At 49.0% G+C, this 15,301-nt stretch overlaps 1 protein-coding gene across 1 annotated transcript in view; it reads right to left on the bottom strand.

Annotated features, from left to right (window-relative positions):
• LOC119389646 (protein yippee-like 2) overlaps positions 1 to 7,382 on the bottom strand; it is a 30,178-nt gene extending 22,796 nt beyond the window's left edge. The window contains exon 1 of the mRNA XM_037657002.2: positions 7,168 to 7,382. The gene's annotated coding sequence lies outside the window, so the exon portion shown is untranslated. The remainder of the gene's footprint in view (positions 1 to 7,167) is intronic.
• Between the last annotated feature and the right edge of the window lie 7,919 nt (positions 7,383 to 15,301).

Raw genomic sequence — 15,301 nt, 5'->3', positions numbered from 1 at the left:
ATTTTAGGTTGTGACTAAATCCTTCTACAATAATTTCTTGATTGTATGCATAATTAACAAATACACTAATACAGCCAATTGTTTGTCAAAAATGTTAACGAGACTGACGCATTTGTGTTTGCTTCGATGTTAGCATAGTCACATAAAACAGTTCCTCATTCTGACCAGTACTAAATATTTGCGGTAGGAAAACTTTAGGAGCGGCTTGCTGAAAAATTCAGGATTTCAAACCTATGATGCTGAAGGCACAATGCACGAGTGAAAACTATTTTCAACGCATAGCATTATTTGGAAACTGAAGGGCCCATCCAAAAGGTAGTTTAGCAGTCAATCCTGGTGAAACTTTTATTTAGGGTACTTTGAATAAATTAAATCATACTTTTAAAGTGTGAATGCTTTTCAAAGAAGCCATAGAATGGAAACACATACGCATGCACCGTATATTGCCAAAAAGCCTTGAACCGAGTTATGAAGCTACTGGAATCGTGGATTAAAATGATGCAAGGCAGGCAGTTCCAGTCGGGGCATGTATTTTGCAGTATATCTCTTGTTTGGGCTAGTTGGTGCATTCTTGAACACATAAAGCAGGGCTACGCAAAAAAAATTCACCGCCATATCCACGAAGTGAATGATGTTAGAGGAGCTTGCTCGGAGATGATCGGGTAACCCGCGAATGCTCCGTGCACATTCCTCTACCATCATATATAGACGTGAAAACGTTGTTATACATACATTACATCCAAAATGCTTATTAATTTACGGTTGGATGCACTATATACATTTTGATGAAGTATATAGAGATTTGGATGAACTATAAAAATTATATATACACAAAAGATGTTGTTTTACCAAGTTCAAACACATTCCTCTACCATTGTATATAAACGTGACAACGTTGTTATATATGCATTACATAAACAATGTTTATTAATGTAAGGCTGGATGCTCTATATACATTTTGATGAAGTATATATACATTTCGAATAACTAGAAACATTACATATACACAAGAGATGTTGTTTTACCAAGTTCAAGAAGGGCGTCCCTCGATGAGTTCGGGGACTGGTTTCCCTTTAAAGATGATTGCTTTATGATGGATGAACTATATGCATTACATATACACAAGAGATGTTCTTTTACAAAGTACAAGAAGGGGCGTCCCTCGATGAGCTTGGGGACTCGTTTCCCTTTAAAGATGATTGCTTTATGATCAGTAAAGTATGTTGCCAAGGGATCATCGATGATGGGACGCAATGGAAAGTTCGAGAAGGCAACATCGATACAGGTGCCCCTGATTGTGGTGGGATGTTTGCAGTCGTACGATACGCATCGGAGAGCGTAACGTGACATCATGTGTTGGCTGGTTATTGGCACGGCGAGATCTTCCCAAGCTGCTGCTGCGTTGCGAGCCCGTCGCGGCGCTGCCGTTCATGCTGCGGAGCGGCAACGATGAGTGTTCACTTAGTGAGCTCCCGGCGAAGAGAAAGGAAGCCAGCGAAACGAGAGGTGCGGCCCTCGAGCAGTCGCGCTTGCGCCGAGCGTGGTGTGTGCCGCCTTGAGCGGCGGCGCCATCTAGTGAGCATTCTTGAAATCACGAGAGAGAGCGCAGCTGCGCCGAGCGTGGTTTGTGCCGCCGCGCCGACGGTCACGTAGGTGAGGACAAGGCGCGAGCATAAGAAGCTTGGCGAGCAAGCTCCTAAAAGACACTGACGAAGAAAGGCAAGTACACAGATCTGGTGCAAACTTCAACTGCACTTCAGAAAGCCAAAGCAGCCCAATATGGATACACACCTCGACACGCGCCTATAAAAAAAGATTCAGTATCAAAAGGCTCGTTTACAATCTTTGTCAGGGACACTGCCATGATAAGAATTATCTTTTTTTTTGCCTACCAGCCAAATGACTGAAAAGGCAAGCGCAGGAAACACTCCATATCAAAAGCCAAACAACAAACCTTGACAATAGGGATAAACAGAACAACAATAATGGGCTTTTTTACACACTAAACCTAACTCGGCACTGGCATGCGCAGATGCTGGAAGCTGGTAAAAAGTGCTGTCAAGTAGGAACACTGGGTTGGTTATACAAAACCGTCTAAAAATTGCAGCTCCTTAGGACGCAATGTTAGAGAAGGCACGCTTATGCATTTGTCAGTACTAGCAATGATGAAGACTTCTACTACATCCCTTTCCAGTCTGTCCTTAGATCTGTACAAGATGACTCGGTTTACACCCGCATCGCCTACAGTGCATATCTAGGCGGCCACCCGTGTTGGAATGAACAGCTGGTCTAAGCTCCTGCGCCCTTTCTTTGAAGCAGCATCCAGTCTGTCCTGTATGTTGCAACTACCACAGGACGGGGGGGTATTCTGTACACCACACCTGTTACACACTAAGTGGAGGGATCAACGTGCCGTTTGCCACAGGACATGCGTCTTTTTTTTGTGCATCATTGCACAAACTTTGGCCAACTTGCACGGAGAGGAAAAAAACTTTCTTATCCCGTTACGGTAGAGGCAACATTTTTCACATTGTGTGACACGTGGTTAATGTAGGGCATTACATGCACTGGTCTTATTACTACATGCACAGTCGACGCATGCCAATGCCGAGTTAGGTTTGGTATGTAAAAAAGTCCACTGTTGTTCCATATATCCCTATTGTCAATGTCTGTTCCTTGGCTTTAGACCTCGAGTGTTTCCTTTGCTTGATTTTTCCATCATTTGGCTGGGAGGCAAAAAAGAAAAAAAAAAGAATCACACACACACACGGAACAAAGATAATTCTTTTCATGGCAGTGTCTCTGACAATTATTGAAGCCTTTATCTTTTTTATAGCCACGTGTCGAGATGATGCGTATTCATATTGGGCTGCTTTCTGAATTACAGTTGAAGTTTGCACTCATCCTGTGTACTTGCCTTTCTTCGTGTTTTTTTCATGCAGCCCTGCTATATGTGTACCTGTATATTGTATAGTGATGCATTTTCAGGTGCATTTTTAATGTTCTTTGTGCCCGGCTAGCGGTCCAAGCGACAGCCTGCCCACGGCAATGGGATGAGCCAGGCATAAGTGGCGGATGATAAGGCTAACATAGAATCGAGCATAATACATAGCCACAAATTTATACCGGCCCTGTACTGCTTCTCAGGAAAATTAACGGTCTCTCAATAGAAAATGTGCTACAGGTTACTTTTCTGGGATGTATTCGGCGCCATGTTGGAAATTGTTCCTTTTATGCAATGGCACATGCGAGTGTTGATAAAATGCAACATATTAAGCACCGCATACTTGACCCCCTCCCCCTCCTCCGTTCGTTATCTTGCATGTCCCAGTACCACTATGCAGCATACACTGAAAACGCAACTCGAGATTACACACCAACCAAGAATAGGTATGCTAGCCAGAGGACCGCAGATAAAGCTGACAATGACGTTCAGAGTCGAGGACCAAAACAGAAGTGTTTATTCTGGAACAATGCAAAATCGGCACAAATGCCGCAGTGAAGTTTATCAAAAAAAGTCTTGCATACAGGGGGAAAGCAAGATTCTGCATACTGTCTACACCCTGTCAGAGAATAAAGCACTTGAACAGTGCCAAAGAGAGCCTCGCGCTGAGAACTTCCACTCGAAAAGATGACCAGCAGTGTTCGAGATTGGTCACAGACCCTTGAGCGTAGCAAAAAAACAATTGCCAACATTAAGACAGCCAGCCCGCTCCCGAACTGCCGTCTTTAGCCAATACAAACAACTTCTGTTTATAAGACGGGCCTAGCTTCAGCGTCCATTTCAAGGCCTCTCTCTTGGCATGTTTTCTCCGATGCACATATGACGACGACCAGAGCTGGCATGAAAAATGGCCAAATAGAAAAGCACGGGAATATATTCCCTCCGGATCTACCAAGGCCAGACTCGGATACAGGAAGTGCGATGCGTCGTTGTCACCGACGTTATCAGCTTCGCCAATCTTCACGACCTTGATGACGGAACAAAGGATGAACACGCCGATAATCCTGCGAGCTGACACGATACATTGCACACTGCCATATTACTATAGTTTAAATAAAAGAGGATACGCAATAGCACGTTTGCGAGCTCAGTTTTGCAACTAGTTTAAAAAGCTAACCGCAATGCACGTGTCGATCGATGTTACGGGATTTCTCATCGATGGCGAAATCAATTGATGAAATCGCCACGCGGTTCGATAAGTAGTGACGCAAAGCCGCAAGAACCGCCCTATTGCCCTACAAGTACTAATGGTATCGAATATTGTGCGAGGGCAGCTGTGTTCACAAAAGCCATGGCGGAGAAGGTGTCCTCCATGTGCGATCTCGGCTCCTTTCACTCGAGCAAGCGACATCGGGACAAAAACGCGACAAATTCCTTCCCACGTGGCACGACTCAAAATTCCCAAAGAAATTCTGCGAGAAAATGAACTTCATATAACGACCACCGCAGTCTTATCATGTGCAGTTTTGCAAAACGAGCCCGAGGCATTTTAAATCATCGTTTTAATTATTTTGTAACTTTGGTCAATGATAAACAGAAACTTCGCGGCACGTATTCGGCCTAGATGCCCTTGTGCCATAAAACACTAATCAATTAATTCAATCAGTTTTGCAAACGACCTGAACGGTACCCAAACAAAAACAAGCAAAAGTAATCGCGCAGAAAGCACTGCGTACACGACAGTCAATGCACTGTTCGAATTAAACGATAGGTCTTATTTAACGATGTTCTCTCCACACTGTACAGGTGCCGTCGGGTCATTCGGATGCACGCAGCTGCCATGGGAACCGCGCAGGCCCAGACGATGTTTCTGCATGACATCATGGCGTGCACATCCGTTGACAGTAACGGGTTTGCGGGCGCGATGTGCCTAAAGTAAACACGAGGCAACCTCGCCGCTTCCCAGGAAACGAGCCCGGGACCCACCGTTGCAGCACGCCACGGCTGGCGCGCGCGCGCACGAGCACAGTACCACGTGCTCAGTGAACGCGCGCATCTACACTAGCTGAAACGCCGTCCTCGCGATGTTGCACAAGATTTTTGTTGCTACGAGCGTCTTCCTCCTCTTGTGCTGCGGCCGAGGCACACGTGCCCGCGATTACGTTCAACCGCTGGGAGGAGCGTCGCGTGGTCGCGTCTTGGGGTCTCTGGGCAACAAAAGACCGCGACGGGGGGTCTGCCTGCCTCCCCACCAAGTCAGCTGCTCATCTTGCGGGCACGACGCGCCAAATGTGCGCATTTGTTACTGCATGCGCGTGTCGCGCATTTTATAACTGCGATCTACCAGCCGCCCTTCTCCAAAACGTGAACGAAACGCGGTAACCAAACGGATAACGGCAATAAGTTTTTCCCCTTGGCACGTCTGATATTCACCGAAGGTTACATCACGGACACAAGTTCGCAACAGTAGTAGTAGTTTAGGGAGGGAGAGAGGGTTGGCGCGCCATGCATGTTGGCGGGCGGCGCTTGCAAACCAAAGAAAAAAATAAAGGAATCGCGTCTCGGTCGAGTCTAGATGCACAGCATGCGGGCAGGCTCGACGTCACGATCCACGCAGTGCCGCAATACGCTGAGCACTTCGTCATGTCACAACCTCTGGCATCAGGTGCAACCCGATTCTGGGTAAAAAGAAGGGCGACACACAAAACGAAAACCACGCGCGCGCGCGCGTTGCATGCTACCTGTGAGAAGTAGCACGAGCGAAACCATTAGGCCTAGGCAACGGAGCACGTAAAAATAAATACGAGGAACGGAGTGTAGTGATCTTTTTAATTTTATTTTTACTCGGCTCAGCGCAGCGTGGGCACCTTGCGAAGTTACCGAGAACAAAGGTCGCGGAGCCGCCTCTAGTCGAACGGAAACTGCGACGCGCAGAGTTTATCGCCCGCCAAGCGGGAAGCGATGCCAGCGATGCTCAGCAGCATCGGCCGATAACGAAAACGCGTATCCAAACTTCACGCTACGTCGCTCAGGTTCAGCGAGTCGTTGCGGCGACTTCCCGTGTTTATTCTGTCACCTCTGAACGCCCACCGACTCGTACAGGTATCGGCTGCCAGGTGACACAATGAGAACACCTTCACAAAGAAGGCAGCGCACACCACAAGGCGGCGAAGCCCGCTCTCGCGAGCGTCAGCTGATGGACGAACGCGAGCGCACTTCGTTTCCGCCTCGACTTGGAAACAGATCGGAAACGAGCACACCTTCAAGATCGGTCGCCTAAACCCCGGTACGGTCGGGCTGCGTGGTCATTTCTCCGACATCACCACAAATGGGCAGTCACGAAAAGCAAAGTAAGCACTTAGCAACAAAGGCGCGCTAGCACAACGCGCCAGCGTTCACGGGAAGGAAACGTCTCCGAAACAGAGATCGGTGCTTATCTATCGGGCAAAAAGTGCTGCCCAGAAAGCAAAAAACACCGCTCGTGCTATTAGCCAAAGCTGATACACAAAGTGCGTCGCGGATTTGTGGCGGACCTCGATCGAGCTCAGCAAAATTTGCGTCGCACAAAGGACGGTCGCGCGCCGAGTCTTCGCAAGACGCGACTTCCTTTCTTTATGTGCTTCGCGCCAAGCGAAGACCAAAATTAGACGGCAGCTTCCAACACGGAAATGTGTCGTTTGGCCGAGTGGTCAGGAACGGAACCGAAATCAGTTCGAAAATCGGCCAGCTCCATGCAAAGGCTCACGTATACAGCGGGCGCGTAATTACGTTTGCATAATACGCAGATATCAGGAACCGCAACAAAGCACTGCTGCGCGCTGGGGGAGCCGTCGTGAGGTACGGAACCTCGCGGCCTGCCGGCCAAACGGGTTCCCCCCAATCGTCGTATGCGGCCCGGGCATAGAATACAATACAGCAGAGGGCAGACTGCAGATATTACAAAACAAAGAAAAACGCGAAATGGCCATCCTTCGCAGTGAACGGTCTTTTTCGCCTCTGAGATTCGAGCGACGGTGGGCCCGAAATGTGGCGCGACTCGGGCACCCCGGGTAACCGCATAAGCTTCGAGCTCGGCCACTCGATCGCAACGACCATCGAAGATGCAGTTCGAACCCTCGAGACAAAGGTCAGCAGCAAAGCCAAACAAAGAGCCCTGCGCTGGTGGCACTTGGATCCATCGCGTAAACAGAGATCGCTCGGCTGGCCGCGCAGCTCTTGCTTACCAGCCACTCGTCCGAGTGTAAATCCATGAGTGGTCGCTCGGCGATTCGGCGTATCCGGGCGATTTGGGCACTGACAAAGACCGTTTACTTGGAGCGAGACACACTGCGTTGTTTTGGTCGCGAGGCGACAACCAGCTGTTCCTTACGCCAGGAGCGATTGCGCAGATGCGTGTCAAAAGCGAGACCGCTCGGCGCAGGCAACAAACAGCGACCTCGGCGACGCTACGGGCGGGAGCAGCCAATCGGAGCGGCCGCTGGGTGCTCTCGGCCCGTCGCAGAGCAGGGCATTGGCCCTCGGGCGAAAGGGCCGCTTTCGCGGGGCAGGCCTTTGCCGCGCGGGAAATCGCGCTTCCTAGTCGCGAAACACAACTTCGTAACTCACCGCAGTTTCTCAATCATTTGAGACCACTAACATATTGTGCTGCCATCTATGTTCTTCAAATAAAACTAAAATGTGTAATATTTTATATAAAAATTGAAAAAATTGTTTTAAAAAATTATTCATAGGTGACGCGAAAGCTAAGAAATACTTACGTTTGGTCTTTTAATATTGTTTGTTTTTGAAGCGACTGTATACGCGTAGTGGCGCGACTGGCGCAAGCTGAAGGGGTTTTGGAGCTCCGTGGGCTCCGATCGGCTGGCTGGGAGCGCCTGATTTTTCGGAGAATTCAAACAAGTTGTTTTCTTTTGAGTGCAGTTAGCGTTAAGGGGGAACGAACCAGTTGACGAGTCATGGTTCGCGGGAAAGGACCCTCCTCTGCGTCGAAGGCTGTGGGGAATGCGCACCCGAAAAGCCGCGCTTTCTCTGTTGCGGGGTGGCATGCGGGGTGCCCATCGAGGTGTGTGCGCGTGTGTGTGCATGTAGTTTCGGGAAAGACCCTTTTCCGTCTCCAGGAGGAGAGTTCAATGTTCGCGCCCACCGCGTTCGGGCAGCGTAAAAAAAGGAACTAGGGGTGGGCTGGTGGCTTTTTCGTTGCCACCGCGCGAAGTCGCACCCATATATAATTGCTTTCTCATCGCTTTTTGCTTATTTCGTGTCACTTGTTTCTATAATCGGTTCGCTTCATCCTCACTTCCCCTCCTGGTTTCCAAGTACGGTGAAACAGAGCCCGCGCCCCGAAGTCCCGGGTGCGTACACTGTACGCATTTCCTGTTTCTTCCGCTACACCTTATCCCCCCACCTCTCTTTCCCACCTTCTTTATAAGAGCCCTGGCAACCCACCCGTCCGCGACCGCTTCACGAACCGTGAATCGCCTTGCGCGTACTTCCTCTTTTGTCGGAGCGCACTCAATGCAAGACCAAGTATGGGAGCGGGGTGTATAGGTGCACGCCACGGAGGGTAACAAGAAAAGAAACTGTTCTTTGGAAGCGCGTTGCGTTTCCCGCACGGCCGAGCTTGTGCATCGTGCGCGGCGCCATTCACGAAAACCCGTGTGGCCGCTCCCAGGTTATGCTTATTTTTTTTTTTTTTTGAACGCGCTATGAACGGCGTTCTTTCATTGAGCAGCCAACACGGGTGGTATCTTTCTTTCTTTCTTTTCCTCGTGTTCCATCATAATCGTTCTATCCTCCTTTTTCTGAGAAAGCCATCCCCTTGTGCAAGAACTTCACGTCGCAACCTTTGCGTAAATCGTTTCTGAGTCGAGAGTTGAACCGATTGCGTCCGCTGCTGTTAACATCATCCTGCGACACGAGAGCTTCACGAACGAAATGCGTTGTTACGACATTGAAAGCTCGGCCTTTGTTTCGTGTGCACGTGTTCTCGCTCCGTGGCGAATTGAGAATGGAGCGGCCCTCCAAACATCGCACGCACGTTGTTTGTTAACGGTGTGACTGAAGTAAAGTTAGGTTCTCTTGCATTTGTATAATACCAAAACAACATCACCCGCGCAACTGTCCAAACTGCACGCACAGATTTACGGCCGAAATAGTACTGTTGCGTCGTCTGCTTCTTAATTTTGCAGGTGCGTAGTATGGTGCCGCCACCTATCGTATAATCACAAAACTAATTTTATGCGTTTTGGTCGCAAAGTGCATAGCGTTCGAGAACGGCATTTGTTAACGTTGAGATCGCGCTGTAACTATCATAAACTCTGTGGTGACTATAACCTGCTTTAGCAAAATCTTAAATAGCTCAAATTCTAAAGGTTGTTTTAAGTTTAAATGTTGCTTTTGTGCGTAACTCATACTCAAGACAATATTCCAGAGTGTGCTCACTCAAGTGCAACCTAGTTTCAGTTTCGGTGACGCAGATGGCAGCGCTGCCTCGGAAGCTCTGTCGCTGAAGTGACAGAGCGTACGAAGGTCGCTTCGACGCTGCAGCGGCCGCGTTTGCGAAAGGGGCGCGCTGTTCAAACTGAAATGAGTAACGACTAGGACAGTAAGTTCGCGCTCGGCCTGTGTGTACCTGTTCGTTCGTTTCGTGCGTCCTGCTTTATGTTTGAGCAGTGCGCTTCCAGTGTCGAGCTGTGACGTATGATAGTTCGCGCTCGTACTGTGTGCGTTCTTTTCGTGCGTCCTTTTGGCTCGAGCGACGCGCTGGCAATTTGGAGCTGCTTTCCGTTCTTCGCGTTACATTCCAATTTATTGCTATCGCATTCATTGCTTTTTTTATTTGAACTTTATTCAGACAGACATTGTCTGGGATGAAGGGGCTAAAAGCAGATGCAACTCCCTGACGAAGGCCCCTCTACCCATACATTGCTCAGGGGATGTCATATGGGATGTCGGGACCGCGGAAAATTTGTTCGAATTAACCAAATGCCCAATTATCGAAAGTATCAAGGAAACAATAAACAAGTGTCTATTACATCAATGCATTCGCATTTTCTTGATGACCACTTAAATTCATGGTACATATCTGGCATAAAAGCAATGCAAATGCCGCAAATTTATTCATTCGCAACTCCGTTCACAATGTGACCGCGGCTCAAGACAGCCGTGTCTTAACGCTAAACGTGATCTGCCCCCCTCCCTTATTACGTACCGTCACCGCCACCACGCGCACGTGAAGATAACTTCTGCGCCGGAGAAATGATCGACAAATTATCGTTCGTTCATCGTAATGTCGCAACCTTATTTTATACCAGCATGCGCACTGCGGCTGAATCTCTTCACCTTCAACAGCTTCCACTATGTTCGAGTTGCGTGACATTGCGCGTGCATTGCCCGAAGTCAAAACGAGGCTACTGAGTGCCGCATCCGCTGTGAACGAAAGTGCGGTTGCTAAATTAAGACACGATCATAGCGACCACGCATTCCGAAGGCGCGTGCGAGGTCTGCGCCCACAGTCGAAACGAAACTGCTCGGCAGAGCATCCGCTGCTGAATAAACCTGGCTCGCTAATGCACAATAATGAATGGCTACTACACAGTTCTGAAGCGACGCGGCGAAAACGAAACTACTGCTTGTCGCAGTTTTGACCCGCAGTCGCCGCTGGCGCTATGGACACGATCATAGATATATCACCCACGCAGTTCGAGTGCGTCGAGCAAAATCGAAGACAAAGCAAGTGGGCCGCAGCCGTCGAAGTCTTTGTCGCCAACAACGTGATTATGGCTAGATCGTGGACGGCGACCACGCCTTTATGAAGGACCGCAGCCGTTTGAGTTGTTCGCGAATGCCGTTTTTCCTCCTGTGAGTCGAACTCCGAGTCGAACCTCGGATTGCTTGGTGCGCACCGAGGATCGTCCGAAATAACCGGGTTGCGGGCAAATATGACCGAATTAACAAGAGTTTCATACCATTAAACAATGCATAAGCTTGCGGCGACCAGCGAACACGTCCGAATTATCTGATTTTCCGAATTAACGAACAGTGAATAACGACCTTTTAGCGTATAACTTTTCATTTTCGTCGACTGACCAAACAGCAAATGTAAGGGGCGCTTATTTGCTTACTCCACTTTCACTACTTATGCTAGGGGTTTAAAACTCACGTCAGCTAACGAGCCGCAGCCACGAAAATTTATTCCCGCAAGGGCCAGGACACAATGACGAAGGTAAGAGCGGGGGGCGGGTAGGAATAGCTTGTACAAAATGTCAAGCCATGCATAAGCATGCTCCGCCGCTATGTCAGGGACAATTTTCTCCCCCCCCCCCCCCTTCTCGCCCCTGAAGTGCATTGTGCTTGCACGCTGCTCGACCAATATAGCATTGAATGCTTAGGTTTTTTTTGTCGGCGAACACAGCGAAAATCCAGCGCACAATCACGACGTCGAGGAAGAAGCACACAACCACAGCGCTGATCGGCCTTGTCCCACATTGTGATTTCTGTGCGCCACACCAGCGGCCGCGTTAATCCTTGGATTACGCCGCTTTTGAGACATGGCGAGTTGACGACGCAGTATGGACGTCTGCATTACGCCATAAAAATGTGTATCTAGTACATTGAATCGGTGTACTTCATATAAAGTTATTCGTATTAAGGCGAAAGTCTTATATGCCTCATCAAGCGGGAAAAGTGACCTGTAATGCCATGTGACGCTCCCTCCTAGTCCTTTTCCTTCGTCCATGTACAAGCCCTATCATTAAACACACACACACACACACACACACACACACACACACACACACACACACACACACACACACACACACGCGAGATCACGGGAAATACATCATCTCATTATGCGCTCCTGTCGACCACCGCCACGGGACCGGCGAGGCTGCCATCGTCCGAGGCGGCAGAAGAAATGGCCATAGCCCTAGCAATACTCCATAGTGGCAACGAGGACACACTTGTCGTGAGTGACGCCAAGACGGTGGTGCGAAACTTTACCAAGGGATGGGTCTCCGTCGAGGCGGCGCACATGCTGAACGCCAGAGTCGTGGACTTTGCGCTATAAGTCCTGCGCTATCACCACCAAATCTCTCAAGTGGTTCCCCACGCATGTGGGAGAGCTTGGCAACGAACAAAGACCCGACCTCCCGTCGAACCACAACAAGCGCGCCCACCGCGTCGCGAGACCGCTAACACGCCGCGACGCGGACGAAAGGGCCACCGCTGTGCGAGACATCGTCGATGGCGAGGCACCCAAGGTTGGAGGACATTCTTCTGCGACGATGATAACAGACCCCGAAGCCTTACAGGACTGCAAAGACATCATGGTCACGTACCACGAGATCTTCAGCCACTACAGGAAAACGCCACCCCACAAGCAGCTAGAGAGGTCTCAGGCGCATGACCTGAGACGTCTGCAAATTGACACATTCGAATATCCCCGGCATCTGAACAGGCTGTGTCCGTCGCTCCACCCGTCCCAAGGCTGTCCGTGGTGCGGGCACGAGACAGCCGACATGGCGCACATACTTTGGCAGTGCGAGTGCGGTATTCGCCGCCACTACCCGGACGAGGGAGTGTGTACCCCATGACGACTGGCTGAGCGGTGGCGAGCCGCCCTTCTCAGCCCACATCTAGTGGACCAAATCTGGGCTGTCCAGCGACCCAGGGCTATCGCCGAGGACGTCGCACGATGTTCCCCGGACGACGGCTCCTGGAGGCCTAGCCCGGGTCAGTGATTCCTCGTTGGACTCTAAATATTTTAAAGTTCATTACCTACCTACCTCATTATGCGCAAGGATCAAAAGGTCATCAGAAACTCATAATTTATGAAGGAAGCCTTTTATGTCTCACGCGAAGCACGAAAGGCTGGCTCAAAAAACCTAGTGACCGCTAAAGCGCGGAACTGTGCACTACCTTTGCCTTTGCGGCCTTCGTGTGAAAAAGAAAAAGCAAAGCGGCGCTTGTGCGATATAAATTGCAATGTAAAATAGTCGCACCCGATGGCTTTGGTATTCAAGCCGTCTTAGGAGAATGCATCAGGGGCACTGTGAATCTTTTTCCGGGTTTCTAAGATATTCACGATCCCTCGGTTCCTTCAAAGCCATCGTGCTTAGGTAGCCAAAACTTCTTTATCATATTGTCACGACGTCAAGACAGATGCCGTAACGCACGGAATGATCGCGTCTTTTTTTTCTACAATTTTCGCTTTTAAGTACATGTGAGAAGTCTGGGATGCGTGAGAAAGTATTATGAAAGAAGTAAACTTACGGATTAGCTCGACCTCTACGGACTACGAACTGGCACAGATACAGGTTGTCCTGTGATGTCATTTTCGCCTTTTAGTTTTCGCACTTTGCGGAGTATCAACGTGAAATATTTTCCCTATAGCCAAAGTAAAATGTAGTGATTAGTGATGCCGAAAATTGCGCTCAATCTGAAGAGAAATAAAGTCAAGTAAACCGGTAAGAGACAGGCCAAGATGGATATAGTCAGGACAAAAAAAAATTAGGATTTTTCCTGACAAATCACACGATGCTTTAGAACAAGAAGAAAATATGGACGTGGAATGATGAACAATACCTTAACCACACTGATTTACGAAACAGCAATTTGAAGGTAAATCATGAAGGCAAGCATTAAGTGAATTCTCCAAAACTACAAAAAAATAATAAAGAAACGACAACGCGTCAGTATTACCAACTCCAGTGATCAAGTAGAATTAGTAGACTGTAGAAACTGGAACACCACTATGTTAGTTGGCGAAATCATTTACTGTTGCTGAGCGCTCACTTATTTTCTCTGGTAATAATATCTGGGTTTAACGCGCCAAAACCACGATATGATTATGAGGCGTGCCGCAGTGGAGGGCTCCGGAAATTTTGACCAGCTGGTGTTTAACGTGCACTGACATCGCACAGTACACGGGCATCTACCACCACGCCTCCATCGAAATGCGACCGCCGCGGCCGGGGTCGTACACGCGACCTTCGGGTCAGCAGCCGAGCACCGTCCGCTACACCACCGCGGCGGACTCTTAATCTCTCTAGTATTAGCAAAAAGGTTGCTCGTGGTGGCGTTGCACACGTCACCGGTCTCAGGAAAATTAATAGTCGAAACAGTGCTACACTTTAAGAAAAAAAAAGGGTCAAAAGGGGGTCACGGCAACCGACTCTCTTCGGTAATTCATTTGACCCCCTTTGGAAGGTAGAATAAGAAAATGATATTTAACTTTTCTGCAAGAGTCAGTTGTCACTCTTGCAGCGCGTTTTGATCGGCTAGCGTGTCGAAGACGTCGCCGTCGCGTCGGCACTGGCTATGCACGAATGAAAGCAAATCTTTTCTGAGAAATCGCTTCAAAATTTGGTTTCAGAATAAGCACTTCTTTGCGCCAGCGTATTCCGACACCCAAGCACATCCTCCGGCAGCCAGGGGCACGCCGTGAGCGGTTACTGACCGCATGTTTTACAAACGTAACCCATCTTTAAATACTCAGCAAACACATTCGAGTACGAGCACCCGAACGACACGCAGCGCGCGCGGACGCCGTCTACGTCGAGATCAAACATGTCATATGCTATAATTGGCGCACATAACTCCCACAATCACGTAAATCACTTGATTCTGTTACAGCGTCATCGCAGATGTTGGCGAACCACGAAAACAGCAAACAGAAACCAAGGAAAAAAGTGCACGGCGGCGACCGCAACAACGCGCGCCGTCGAAAGTCTATCGCTTTTTCACCTTACCGGCGAGGCGTGTCCAACTTAAGTGAACAACGCGTACGTGCTGGAAGCATCCTACTATGTCTGTACCTCAAACTAGCGTCTTTAAGCCAAGAAAAACCATAATATATAGTGCGTCTAAGCGTTCTGTAGACGGGCTTTTTTTTACGTTCCCACGCGCGGAAGCATGCTGTACACTCATGGTTGATAGAAATGTTATTATGAAGTAAACTAAAGCGCATCTCCAAACGACATCTTGCACCTTCAGCAGTGCAGACACAATGTGCGATCAGCAAAAGATGACCCTTGATAATTGTTTGCATCGCTCATTTTATGGGAGCTTGTACTGCAACGCGCATAACGGCATCCGCAACAGCCGCGCGGACGCAGGCTGCTGTTGGAAATGGCTGGCAGATAACTTCCGCAGAGCTGCTGCAGACGCCCAGCTAAAGCTGTATAATTAGTACCTACGAAAGCAGTACACTCACCGTTAACGGGCGCACGTTGTTCGTGTCCGCGGCTCCATGAATATTCCGCCCTCCTAGCGTGACTTCGAGCACGGAGCCTGGCGTCAACGCCACCGAAGATGCGCATTTTTGATCGAACACAAAACTGCACGACAGGCAAC

The sequence above is a fragment of the Rhipicephalus sanguineus genome, chromosome 4 (assembly GCF_013339695.2).
Source record: "Rhipicephalus sanguineus isolate Rsan-2018 chromosome 4, BIME_Rsan_1.4, whole genome shotgun sequence".
Classification (NCBI taxonomy): Eukaryota; Metazoa; Arthropoda; class Arachnida; order Ixodida; family Ixodidae; genus Rhipicephalus; species Rhipicephalus sanguineus.
The sequence above is the reverse complement of the archived record's forward strand: the minus strand, read 5'-3'. Positions and strand labels throughout refer to the sequence as shown.